Source organism: Mauremys mutica, chromosome 1 (genome assembly GCF_020497125.1).
Source record: "Mauremys mutica isolate MM-2020 ecotype Southern chromosome 1, ASM2049712v1, whole genome shotgun sequence".
Lineage (NCBI taxonomy): Eukaryota > Metazoa > Chordata > Testudines > Geoemydidae > Mauremys > Mauremys mutica.
The window spans coordinates 267179218-267191090 of NC_059072.1; the positions used below are offsets into that span (position 1 = coordinate 267179218).

The 11873-nt window shown below is 42.5% G+C and overlaps 1 long non-coding RNA gene across 1 annotated transcript; it reads left to right on the forward strand.

Moving 5' to 3' along the window:
- Positions 1-634: 634 nt before the first annotated feature.
- Positions 635-11488, forward strand: LOC123361327. The gene is made up of 3 exons (XR_006576144.1): positions 635-883; positions 4063-4169; positions 11230-11488. It is a non-coding gene; the product is annotated as an uncharacterized LOC123361327 (long non-coding RNA).
- Positions 11489-11873: the final 385 nt, after the last annotated feature.

Here is an 11873-nt window from a genome sequence, read left to right on the forward strand (position 1 = left end):
CCCCCCCCCCAAGAAAGTCTCCTGCACAGATGAGCTTTAAACCTAGGCGTTAAATGTTGCAACTCTGAGTCTAAGTCACATTGGTGGATCTCGCTCTTTGTTATTGTACTTCACTCAGTCACTGGTCACTTAGAAAGGCTAGGTCTACACACTATGAGCTAGGAGTGTGATTCCCCTGTTCATGTGTATATATATTCGTGGTATCTTGATGAGAGCTAGCATGATTATAAATAGTAATGTAGCCATGCTAGCAGGGCAGCAGCAGCAGAGGTATGGCTGAGCGGTGCTGAGCACAAACCCGCCTGAAAACAGTAGGTACATACTTGGCATGATTTGGCCACAGTTCCGCTGCCACTGCCTGGGCAAGTGCTGCTTCTCTACTATTTATAAATACACTATCTCCCATTGAGCTACTAAAAGTATATGTACATGAGCAGGGGAATCCTGCCCCTAGCTCATAGTGTAGACATAGCCTAAGAATGGCATGGGATTGCAAAATTAAAACACACACACAGAATACTTTCTGGCAAACTGAAACATTTAGCTGACCTCTTGGTTTTATATAGTGATGACATTCTTTGCAGGCATTCTTTGTAGACCAATCTAGAATGTGATAGAATGAAGAAAGGGAACAGCCTACACCTGATCTGTTAATTACACTGGAAAACAATTATTTTTATATTTTGCTTTGTTTTATGGGTTCCTCCTCGACAAGAGACTTCAACAAGGAAAAGGCTACAAATAAGCTCGCTTTGACTCTCTGTCATTATGGGACTGTAGTCCAAAGCTGCAAAAGGACTTTCAAAGAATCTTAGACTCTCTGATGTCTGGCATCCCCATCCCATTGTGATCAGAGCACATGGAACTCATTCAAGAGTGGGAGGTAAGAGGAGGAGGAAAGAAGAGATTGGCCAATCAGGAGGCTTTGGGAGTCTATCCCAGGTCTCACTAGAGAGAGAGAGGATCAGAATTCCTCATGAGCAGAGGGGGGAGGGGATCAGCCTTAGTGGGAGGTGGAAAACAGCCAACCTGGCTGCAGAAAAAGTTGGAGACGTGTAATCCACATCTAAAAGGGAGATATCTCTTTAAGAGATCTATTGCGGGGGTAGGAGTGAATTGTCTGGGTCGTTGTTGCTAAGCAGGTGCACAATTGGAACTCTATGTCCAGAAGTTTCTGGAATTGGGTGTGGTAGTCAGGGTCACCCAGAGGATTCAGGGGGCCTGGGACAAAGCGGAGGAGCTGCGGTGCTTGTACTCACCTGGCGGTGGTCCGGGTCTTTGGTGGCATTTCGGCAGCAGGGAGCCCTTCAGTTGCTCCACATATTTGGCAGCACTGAAGGGCTCCCCGCCGCCAAAATGCCACCGAAGACCTGGACCGCCGCCGGGCCAGGGCTTGTGGGGCCCCTCCGGGGCCTGGGGCAAATTGCTCCACTTGCCACCCTGCCCTCTGGGCAGCCGTGGTGGTAGTTTTGGGTATGCTCCAATAGGTTCCCTGTTGCTGGGGTCAGACTCCATGATAGGGTTGCCAACTTTCTAATTGCACAAAACTGAACACCATTCCTCTGCCCTGAGGCCCTGTCTCTGCCCCACCCCTTCTCTGAGGCCCCACCCCCCACACGCTCCATCCACCCTCCCTCCATCACTTGCTCTCCCCCACCCTAAATCTATCTTTAAATCTATCTTTAAATGTATTTGCTTAATCTGGGTGGTTGGTTAATTGGTTAGCTGACTAGCTAACAGTGATTTCAGTAGAGAAGGAGAAAGAGTTTGCATGAATTCCAACTGAAATTTCTACAAGCAAGTGGAGGGAAGATGTTGTTTTTGACTCAGCAGATTGTATAGATTTGGTGATCAAAGACTCTAACCGAGACTCAGGTGAACTCAACCTAAGCTTTGGGGAACTCTTAGTTTCCTCTCAGTGTGTTTCTTTGGGGACTGACCTGTTTAGATTTAATTTGTTTTCTTTATTTATGCTTATGTATAACTGTGAAGATAATGTGGATTATAAAGTTGCCATGTTATGTTATAAAATGAAATTATTATTATTATTCATTGTTTCTTTATTATAAGATTTTATAAAGTTGGCACTTAATTAAGTTCATTCCTTTTGTTCTTTTGGGGACTTGAATGTGGGGATGTTGACGCTGTGCAATCCTTGCTGAAAATCCTTAGAGGCTGAATTCTCCAGCTGCTTTTATATGGGAGTTGGGAATTTTGGGGCACTGTAGAAGGGCAATGAAGTGAACTCTCACCCACTCAGAGGTTACAGAAGCACCGACAGTTGAACTTAACTCAGATACACAATTCACAAGAAGAGGATCCCCTGCTTGTTGATCCATTTCCCAGCCTGGGAAGAAAGGAGCTCCGTGGAGCCTGATGCAGACGAGACCTTCAACCTGGCCCCATCTACCAGCTGATACCCCAGGGGAAAGAGGCACTTTGGGGAGATGAGTCCAGCAGATAATTGTACCCCACCTCAGCTGAAGAGAACAAATGCTGGAGTTTCCAAGAAACTGCAACTAGGGACAGGAGAAACCACCTACCCCAATTCAGCAAAGATTTAAATGTACTGATTTATACAGTAGCTGATTTTACAAAGTCCAGTATTCAATCAAGATTTGAACAGAGAGGCTATAGAATTACTCAACATCTTGAAACTCCCAAATAGTCCTCATGTAACAGAAACACCAGTTCAAAATGTTCTTCAGGTGTATGGTTCAGATTTCAACCATGATTGATTGATTACTCAGCTTCATCTGTTGCAAGCCATCTGCCAGCTTACAGAGAGATCACTGAACTTCATTCAGAAATATCTCAGTTCACTCAGCCAAACAGAACACCAGCTGTTTTGCAAAGTGATTAAGTTGATAAAAATGATTTTGGGGGAACCAGCAACTAATGCTGTAAGTGTAATTTCATTTCTCTACACCATATTAAAACATGGCTTCAGTCAACAATGGGACAATCATGGCTCAACTGGGGTGTGATTTTTACATGAACACAGGGACAAAACCAATGACTAACAGTTAACAGATATTGTAGAAGAATTAATTTCAAGAAACCCTGTGTGAAGATCGTTTGGAACTTTTTCTGATTTGTAAGTTCTTTTTACTCATGTTTAAAAAAGAACTGCTTTAATGGGTAGTTTTGTCCCATGTCCAGTCTTGCCCAATTTTAGTAAAGTGAAAAAACCAGCTTCTGTTCCAAACTCACTGTTTTCTTTATTTTTTATTAATGCAATCCCCATATTTGCAGAGGGGGAAGGGCATGCTAAAGCCCTTCTAAGACCCCAGCTGTCTATGTCCATGCAGACTGTGCTTGTCAGTTTCTGTGGCTCTGTATGACAAAGTGAGTGAAGAATTGTTTGGAAACCACTGTAACTGATGCATGCTTACCTGATTTACTATTTTTAGCCCTAGATTTCAGACTTGTGACCGAAGTTATTAGTAGAGACTGCACAAGTTTTTATTTGGCTGATACAAAGCAGTTATCCATGTAAGAAAGAAGCAATTTAACAGAGGTCTGTATTTCATAAGTAGGATTTTTTTCCTCCTACTGGATTTGTTTGACAGTTTTCCACCAATAACCCAAAATAAAATCAACCCAAATAGCCATCTAACTATAACTGAGGAATGTGGAAAAATCCCAATAGACAATTATGAATAACCTGTCCATAGAGGAAGTTTTTCTTAATCTTCATCAGTTAGTGATTGCTCCAAAGCAGGAAGGTTCATATCCTTTATTTGTTTTATCTTATCTAACCGTGGATAATCCCATTTGCTCAGATTTATCTAGGGATTCAAGCATATGTTCAGCTCTGGAACTGACTTCGATGGGAATACTCATGGGCTTCAAGTCATGCATGTTCTTAAGTACCTTGCAGAATCAGGGCCAAAATCTGTATGTATGTTTTATCCTTTTGAATCCTACTAAATTCTTGGACTTAATGTCTTGTGGCAATGGGCTCCACATCTTACTTATGTGCTGTGTAAAAGAATAATATTTCTTATCAGTTTTAAATGTGTTGCTTCTTATATTCATTGAATGTTTCCTTGTTCATAGACTAAGGTCAGAAGGGATCCAGTTTGACCTCCTGCACAGCACAGGCCATAGAAATTCTCCAAGTAATTCCTGCTTCAAGGCCATATGTTCGTTTTTTACGAGAAAGGGTAAATAGGATCCTTCTCTATGCAATTTATCACTTGATATTCGTCTGTCAGGTTTCCTCTTATTTATTCTACTCATGCTTCTAACAGGATTCAGGGCACCCAAGAGATGAGTAAAGAGCCCTTTCGTGCATTTCCTTATTTGGAATGAAGTTTTGTGTTTAGTGTTAGGAAAAGTTACTTTTCCTGGGATTCTTCATCATCACCACCTGACACAAACAGAATTTTGAGACCTACTTATGATTGAATTTTAATTAATACTATAATTGTGAGTCATTCTGCTAACTCTCAGACTGCAGAGTCCAGTGACTGTAGACTCGGTTGTAGAACTACTCGAAGAGATGTATTTGGAAGTGGAAGTGGGAAATGAGGTACTGAATGTTGACAAATCAGTAGCAACTTTGTGACCACAAAAATTGTAGGATTTTGCATTGTATCAAGAAATCCCATCTGTCTTTGGGTCATGTGTGGAATTAGGATGAGAACCATTGGGCTAATGTATAACTCTATTTCAGGGGATGGGGGGAAAAGCTGTTTCAGAGATCTTGGGACAGTATTTTCAATTAATGATCATAATGCAGAAATTTCTAAGGAGAACATCGTTTGACTGTAGGCTTTCAGGCTCAAGTTACATCAAGCTTTTCTTCTATATATATCACTTATTCACATTAACAGAAGTCTTTTCGGACACTTTAAGACCTTTTAGAAATGAGAAATAGGTAAAATATACACAGTGGTTCAATAACCCAAACACAGGAGGGACAATTACTTGGTGATGAAAGAGGCCAGTCTAAAGCTGCAGTAATTTTAGATATAACAGAGATGCACTAGTCTCTACTGCAGATGGAACAGCAGTAGATGAGAATTCAGACGCCTGTTGGAGGTGCAAGAGTAGCATTGGAACATAATATACATGTTCAGTAATCATGCAGCCATTTGTGAACTTTGTGCTGAAGTTGTAAAAAGCTAAATCAATTAAAAATAAAATAATTAGCTGCCCTCTGCTCTGTTAACATGAAATGGAATTCTGGAGTTAATCCCAGCAATCATAATACTCTGCAGGTGTAGGCAGTGATTCTACAAGATGCTTAGTTTGTGCAGAGCCCTACTGAATTCACTAACAAGTCAACTAAGTTCTGCGCACTCCCAGGGACATATTTTTGCTTCTAGCTGCTGAAAGAATTTGATTAGGACACTGGAAGGGTGAAACTCTTGCTGAGAGGTTGACATTGATGTCTAGCTTAACATATGTGAGTGCGACATTCTTGTGACAGTTCTTTTTGATGGTATTTGGATACCTTCCATCAAACAGATTTTTGGAAACACCCATCATCCACAGTATTAAATATTTAGAATACCTGCAAAATAGGTTAAATTAAATGTGTGCCTGACACATTCACAAGGCTTCTCCTTTTCCTCCCTCCTTTTTTCAAGGTGGTGCCACGATATAATTAACTTTTTTTTATGGTGAGGTATTAATATAATTGAAGAAATATTCATTGATGTTTTCTGTTCTTTTAAAAAATTAAAGTGAGCCACCACCAAACGCAAGAGTACAGCACTATCTGCAGGCTTAGCAAACCTGTCAGGGTCACCTCTCATGAAAATGGAGGCACTGACTCATCTCTTTCTGCCCAGAGGACTCAGTTTATTTAGAGGCATTGATATGGCCATTCTGCTATTTCTTTAACTGATCTTTTATGTTGGTAGCCTGCTGGGTAGTGAGTGCTGTGAACATTTCAGAAAGTAGGTGCATGCTGTGCAAGTAACTCTCTCTGTAAATAATGTCCCAATTAATAAGCTAATTATATAATAGGTTGGTATTTTATTGCTGTTCTCTGTTACTACAATGTTGATCATAACACAATAGTTAAGGTTGTATCAACCTTCTCCTCATGGACTCTTGTCTTAGAGGTTTAGAATTAGAGATTCACTCCAAGCTGAAATCTTGACATACAAGAGTTTTACCAAACAAGCAGGAGGGGATTTGAATTACAGTATTGTTTAGATTAAATACTTCATAGGTTTATAGATTATAGAATATCAGGGTTGGAAGGGACCTCAGGAGGTCATCTAGTCCAACCCCCTGCTCAAAGCAGGACCAATCCCCAGACAGATTTTTTTCCCCCAGATCCCTAAGTGGCCCCTCAAGGGGCCTACCAAATTCACGGTCCATTTTGGTCAATTTCACGGTGATAGAATTTAAAAAATAGTAAAGCTCATGATTTCAGACATTTAAACCTGTAATTTCACAGTGTTGTAATTGGAGGGGTCCTGACCCAAAGGGGCTTTTGTGGGGTCACAAGGTGACTGTAGGTAGGTTGTGATACTGCCACCTTTACTTCTGTGCTACTGCTGGCAGTGGCACTGCCTTCAGATATGGGGAACAGGAAAGTGGCAGCTGCTGGCCGGAAGCCCAGCTCAGAAGGCAGCGCCACCACCAGCAGCAACGCAGAAGTAAGGTTGGCATAGTATGGTATTGCAATCCTTACTTCTGCGCTGCTGCCTTCAGAGCTGGGCTCTCACCAGCAGACGCCACACTCCGGACGCCCACTGCTGAAGGCAGCAGTGCAGAAGTAAGGGTGGCATGGTATGGTTTTGCATTAGTTTTTCATCAATCCTCTCTGTTATTATTTATAACTAGATACTGGACGTGTTCTGGGCTATTCTAAATTACGCCTGGCTCCCCAAAGGAGCCAATCCAACACCTGGAAATAGCCAGGGGATAGAAACATTCTAGCCCTCCTCTTTACAAGGTGTGACAGGGCGCAACTCACCACTGCAGCGCCTCCTGTTGACTATCTTGAGAATTAGCTCTGTGTCCTCTTCTGGTGGTGTCTCACCCACCATCACTTCTGCTCCAGGGACCCATGTCACTCCCAGGGCTGCAGCAACCTCTTCATGACACAGCCCTCCATCTGTGCCACATTCTATGCTCTTCACTTCCAGGGGAATGTACCATAGTCTGATGGTTCAGCCACTTCCCTCAGTGGCAACTGCAGCCCAATGTCTGGCCATTTTCTTGGTGGCGAGGGGTGGGTGAGGGACCTGGGCCCACCTACTACTCCAGTTTGAGGTACCCTGTAGATGGCCACCATTTGCTGCGTCCCTTCTGACTCTGCTGTAGATTTCTCTGGGCTACTTCCCCACAGCCCCAGCACCCTCTTTGCCCTTGCCCCAGGGTCTCAGCCTGCAGATCATAGAATCATGGGACTGGAAGGGACCTCAAGAGGTCATCTAGTTCAGTCCCCTGCACTCAAGGCAAGACTAAGTATTATCTAGACCATCCCTGACAGGTGTTTGTCCATCCTGCTCTTAAAAATCCCCAATGATGGAGATTCTACACAGGGCCAGCTTTACAGTTTTCACCGCCCTAAGCAGCGCACCAAATTGCCACCGCAGATGGCGGGGCCCTTAAGGTGGCAGGCGCATTTCCGCGGCGGCAGCAATTTGGCGGCAGCTTCTATGTTTAGCTGAAGCCGCTGCCGACAGCTAAACATAGAAGCTGCTGCAGAACTGCCACCACCGCGGAAATGCGTGAGCCGCCCTAAGGGCACATGGACTTCCCCCACCCCTGTCCACGGTGGCAATTTGGCGTGCTGCTTGGGGGCAAAACAACAGGGACTGCCGCCCCTTGCAGATTGCCGCCCCAAGCACCAGCTTGGAATGCTGGTGCCTGGAGCCGGCCCTGATTCTACAACCTCCCTAGGCAATTTATTCCAGTGTTTAACCACTCTGACAGTTAGGAAGTTTTTCCTAATGTCTAACCTAAACTGCCCTTGCTGCAATTTAAGCCCATTGCTTCTTGTTCTATCCTCAGAGGTTAAGAAGAACAATTTTTCTCCCTCCTCCTTGAGGGTTCAGATGAATGAATATTTTGAGTGATGGCAAGTAGAGGAGAGAGAAGAACCAGCACTGCTTTTTCTCCTCATTCCAGCATCCAACACCAACCCCCCGCCACTCATGAAGTTCCTAGGTGCAATGGGTGCCCAAGCATCTCACTTCACTTTCTCTCCAAGAATTATACAGAAGAATGTTGCACACAAATAGCAATATCTGCTATGGAAATTCATGCAATTTGCAGTGTTGAGCAGGAACACTGTTTTTGTTCTGTTCCTTTACACAAATGAACAGGTAGCTTTGCATTAGGCCAAGTACCGAGGAATTAATAAAATAATGTAAGAGTGAGAGAGCATTCCACAAGAGAAGTGCTGCATGAAATATTATGATGTCTCTAACCAGGTAACCAGGATCCCTGATTTTCTATTAGTAGCAATCAGAGAAGAAATTCTTAGAAGCTACTTTTCAACATTGTAAAAGCACTTTTGTTCGAATTTCTTATTGTTAGAATTCACTTTGTACCCTCCTTGAGTTTGTCTGGGATAGATGATGTCGGGGGTCACTGGGCAACTCACTGTGGGAGGGGCAGAGTTGACTTGGGATGGGGCAGGTGGGTGCCAGTGCAAGGTCAGCTGGCGAGAGCAGGCCAGAAGCCTGTGCCAGGGGACTGGAGCAGGCTGGATGCATGAGGCAGGAACAAGAACAGGCTAGAAGCTTGGGAAGTCTGCAGAGGGAGAGTTCCCAGCCGAGTAGTGACATTGCAGAGTGGCTTGCTGCTCTTCCCGAGGGATTAAATAGCTGTTCCTGGAGGTCATCTGACCCAGTCCTTGCTCATGGATGATGGATAAGGGATGACCCATCGCAGGCTCTTGCTGAGGGCTTACCTCACATTACCTGCCTCCCAGATGTCTTTGGGCCAGGCTTGTCAGGATGGGATTAATGGAACTCACAGAGCAGGTCGAGAGCATGGATATTACTAGCTGGTTCCTATGAGCCTTCCCAGTCAACAAGGCATAGGAGCTTTCCCCAAAGGAACTTGGAATTGAGGATTTGCCTTATGAGGTATTCCTCCTGTCCTTGCACCATGAACACAGTGGGAGGAGACTGTGTCCCTCGTGTTTTTTTCAAGAGGCAGATGTGAAACTCAGAGTGCACTTGCTTCATGGGTGGTGGTGGCTGGAGACAGAAGGCAACCAGGTTAGTATGTTGAGTGACCAGAAAGGGGCCAAGATTCCCATAGTCAAGTTTCTAGGAGGGATGAAAAGTGTCCAATTGTCACATGGAAAGCCATTAAAGCAAATTGTGAAAACATTCATCATAGATTGTGTGTCCTTTCTCATAGTAGGAATTATGTCATATGTTTTTTCAGCCTCATAATCCAAATACCAAAGACTCCTGTTGATTTCAGTGGGCTTTGGATTGGGCTCTCGGAGTATACCAGCATTGATTACTGAACTACACAACTTGTGTTTATAAAATCTGTTTATAATACTTCATATAGATTTAAATTGCAATCTCTTGGATACTTTTCACTATTGTTGAATGAGCACCCTCTGACATGTGCATTAAACTATTCTATGGACCCAGAATTTTAAGCCCATAAAGAGAAGTTACTAATTGAAAATAAAGGAGCTGCTTTTAAAACAAAAAGAAAAAAACTATCAGCATTTATTCTTCCTGCTATTGCCAGTCTCAAATGTTCAAAAATAATGATTCAGGGCCCAAAATATCATTACATTGGCTTAAATATCATGATTTTAAAAAAAACACAACCTTGAGGTTCTCTGTTTGCTTCCTGTTTTTTCAGCCATTAGAGTACACTCTGGTCATGTATTCAAGCTTTCTTCCAGAACAATGAAGGTTAGAATCTTCTTTTAAATGACAGTTGAGATTCTTCCCTAATCACTTGACTTCAGGAGCTGGAGCTTTAAGAGGAACCAGAAGTAATGTGAGATCTGCAATACAATCACAAATGTTGGCAACAATGTCTTCCATTCTCGTTCTTATACCACACTCATTACTGTAGTAGTTGAGCAGCTTCCAGAATGTTTTAAGTGACATGACTAGCATTTTGTGTTTTGAGAATCTTTGTTTTCAAGTGGAATACCCTGTGAGGGTGGTTTTTTTTTAATGATGGTTTTTATTTATGTTATGTCTGATGTGCTTATTACTGAAAGAGCGGTTAAAAGAGTATGCCTTGCAACTGGAATGGAAGCAGTGAGCTTTGAGGCCAATTTTAGATCTGGTGAGGGTTTGTTGGCCCACTCCTCAAGAAAGCTCTGTCTTTTGCATAGATGAGCTTTACCTTCATTGTGGAGAGCTCCATTGTGCCCAAGGAAAGGAGTTGTGAACCAGGATCCACATCTAGAAACTTCAGGCTTTCTTTTAAAAATCCATTCAGCATCTTGAAGATAAACTCCATGGAGTGGCTTGTAGATTAAGACACAGATCTTAAATTTGACTTGATATTTTATGGGAAATAATTGTAGAGAGCAGTGGACAGGTTTGAGGTGCTTGCCAGCACTTTGTGTTGCTGAAGAGATACGTTGCTAAATTCTTTACTAGTTTTCCAAGGACATGTCTACACTAAGGGGACTATATTGGCATAGCTACCTTGCTATAGCTATGCCAGCGTTATCCTGTAGTGTAGATGCAGCCTATTGGAAGGGTTTTTTTCATTGGTGTAGGAACACCACTTCCCCAAATGATGGTAACTATGTAATCAGAAAAGCATTCTTCCATAGCCATGGCTGCATCAACACTGGGGATTAAATCAGCATAGCTATGTTGGCCAGGGGTGTAGATTTTTCAAAACCCTGACCGACATAACAGTATCGACCTAAATTTTAAGTGTAGGTCAGGGCTCAGAGATGATGGTGTCATGCCCAGGAATATTGCGTTGCAGCTCTGGGAGGTAGTGAAGGTATGTACATACATACTGTATGATGTATTTATATATCACTCAAGACTGATATCCTCCACAATCACTTAGAAGTACTTTTCCTCACTGTAACAACTGTTTCATGAGGAAGTGCAGAAAAATAGTTAAAAGAACATCTCATTAATATCATGGGTCAGGCTTCATAATTGTAAGTGTCAATTTTTACTCAAAGTGTGTTTACAAAAGCAACATTTCTCCCTCAAATAGCTCAAACTTCTGATCACAATAAAGCATACTTTGCACCAGGCATAATTCTCTAACATATCTTTGTTTGCTTGACAGGTTTGTGGCAATGCAAGGACCTGATAATCAGGGGCTCCACTGGACAGCAGCACAATCATAGGAGAGTTTCCAGAACTTTTCTGGTCTGTCCAAAAAAGTGCATTAACCTCTCAAAAACCATTCACACTTCAGCCTATGCCTCTGAGTTTCAGTAATTGCAAACATTAAAAAAATAGATTGAAAACATCCCCACCTAGTGGCAACGAATCTGAACACAGCAAGAATGGCTTCAAATCTTCCTGGCTCCAAAAACAGCCTTTCTGCCAAACTGTTTCTATTCATAATAAAGTAACCATTCTGAGAAAATTGGAAGTAACTTAACTATTCTGATTTATAAACTATATTTAAGTCTGGTTAAAAAAATGGTCAAAGTACAGTAGAACCTCAGAGTTACAAGCATGGAGGTTGTTTGTAACTCTGAAATGTTCGTAACTCTGAACATTATGGTTGTGCTTTCAAAAGTTTACAACTGAACATTGACTTACTACAGCTTTGAAACGTTACTATGCAGAAGAAAAATGCTGCTTTTAATCATCTTAATTTAAATGAAATAAACACTGAAAAAGTTACCTTACCTTGGTAAATCTTTTTTTTAAATTTCCCCTTTCCCTGAGAGCCCCCCCCAGAACTCCCGACCTATCCAA